This window comes from Octopus bimaculoides, chromosome 2 (assembly GCF_001194135.2).
Source record: "Octopus bimaculoides isolate UCB-OBI-ISO-001 chromosome 2, ASM119413v2, whole genome shotgun sequence".
In the NCBI taxonomy this organism is placed as follows: domain Eukaryota; kingdom Metazoa; phylum Mollusca; class Cephalopoda; order Octopoda; family Octopodidae; genus Octopus; species Octopus bimaculoides.
Window position 1 is genome coordinate 51,920,595 of NC_068982.1, and position 1,746 is coordinate 51,922,340.

The 1,746-nt window shown below is 35.6% G+C and overlaps 1 protein-coding gene across 8 annotated transcripts in view; it reads right to left on the minus strand.

The window, feature by feature from the left end:
* LOC106867406 (tripartite motif-containing protein 2) overlaps positions 1–1,746 on the minus strand; it is a 146,690-nt gene that overhangs the window by 76,268 nt on the left and 68,676 nt on the right. Inside the window, exon 1 of one of the 8 annotated variants that reach the window (XM_014912272.2) lies at positions 570–674. The exons of the other annotated variants lie outside the window; for them this stretch is intronic. The gene's annotated coding sequence lies outside the window, so the exon portion shown is untranslated. Of the gene's footprint in view, positions 1–569; positions 675–1,746 lie in introns of those variants that run through there. 8 annotated transcript variants of the gene reach the window in all.

Here is a 1,746-nt window from a genome sequence, read left to right on the forward strand (position 1 = left end):
CACACACACACACACACACACACACACACACACACACACACACGACAGGCTTCTTTGAGTTTCCATTTACAAAATCCACTGACAAAGCTTTGGTCAGTCCGAGGATATGGTAAAAGACACTTGCCCAAGGCGCCATGCAGTGAGACTGAACCCAAAATCTTGTGGTTGGAAAGCAAGCTTTTTACCACACAGCCACACCTGCATCTATATACTGAAGGATTATACAGGGTCTTGAATTCCATAATTTGGCAGCTACTGAAAAAGTTATGAGTGTCAAAAATAGCTTTATAAAACCAACTGAAGTCATGAGCGAAAGGCTGGGAAATTAATAAAATGCTCAAGTGGATGTCCACCAAAGTTCTGTTCTTGGCCGACATCTTCTTTATAAGGTTCCTTTGCTCCAAGGAAGTTTTATGCAATAATAACCTGGTCCTTATTACTGAATCTATTAAAGGGGAAAATGTTTGAAAGAAGAGTAATTTAGAAACGATACAATTATAGCAAAAATTGATGCAAAAGCTTATAGTACAGAGAATAAAAGACCAATGCAATTTTAGAAGTAGGCTTACCCAATAAGTTGAAGGGAGTAGATAAAATTCAATATTAAACACTCAAAACTTAAGGTGCCATTACCAATGCAGTCTTTCCTTTATTTATATTATTTCTAGAATAGTTATCTTGGACTATATAATCCAATTTGATTCTTTTTTATGATTAATGACAGGGTGTAATTTGAGACAGTAGTAGTAGTAGTAGTAGTAGTAGTAGTAGTAGTAGTAGTAGTAGTAGTATCAGCAGCAGCCAAAGAAAAAAAAAAGTTTCTCAAAATTGGACCAAAAGCAAATAAGTGGCAGTATTTTTTATAATAGTAGTTTAAAACACAAAGCTGTTTAAAATAACAGATGTTATAACTTACATTAGAAACTGAAAAATCTAATCAACTATCACTACTACTATTTTCTTGATTTACTGTCATGTATTGTGATACCTTTCAACCTAAAACATGAATCATTTTAATAGATCAATATCTGAACTAGAAATTTGTTGTTAATGTTGTTGTTGTTATGACTGGTGAGCTGGCAGAATTGTTAGTGCCAGCATTTTATCTGTCTTTATGTTCTGAGTTCAAATTATACCATGGTCAACTTTACCTTTCATCCCCTTGGGGGTCAATAAGATAAGTACCATTTGAATCCTGGAGTTGATGTAATTGACTTATGCCCTCCCTTGAAATTGCTGGCTTTGTGTCAAAATTTGAAACCATTATTATTATTATTATTACTACTACTACGCCGGGTGAAATGCTAAGCGGTATTTCATCTGCCACTATGTTCTGAGTTCAAACTCTACTGAGGTTAACTTTGCTTTTCATCCTTTAGGGGTTGATAAATTACCAGTGAAATACTGGAGTAGTTGTAATTGACTCATCCCTTCCCCCAAAATGGCTGCCCTTGTGGTAAAATTTGAAACCATTATTATTACTGTTATCATTATTAAGGAGGTGAGCTGGCAGAATCGTTAGCATAACGGGCAAATTGCATAGCAACATTTTGCCTGTCGCTATGTTCTGAGTTCAAATTATGCCAAGGTCGACATTGCCTTTCATCCTTTCAGGGTCAATAAATTAAATACCAGTGAAACACTGGTGTCGATATAGTCAACTAGTCCCCTCCCCCAATTTCAGGCCTTGTACCTATAGCAAAGTTTATCATTATTATTAAGGCGGTGAGTTGGCAGAATCATTAG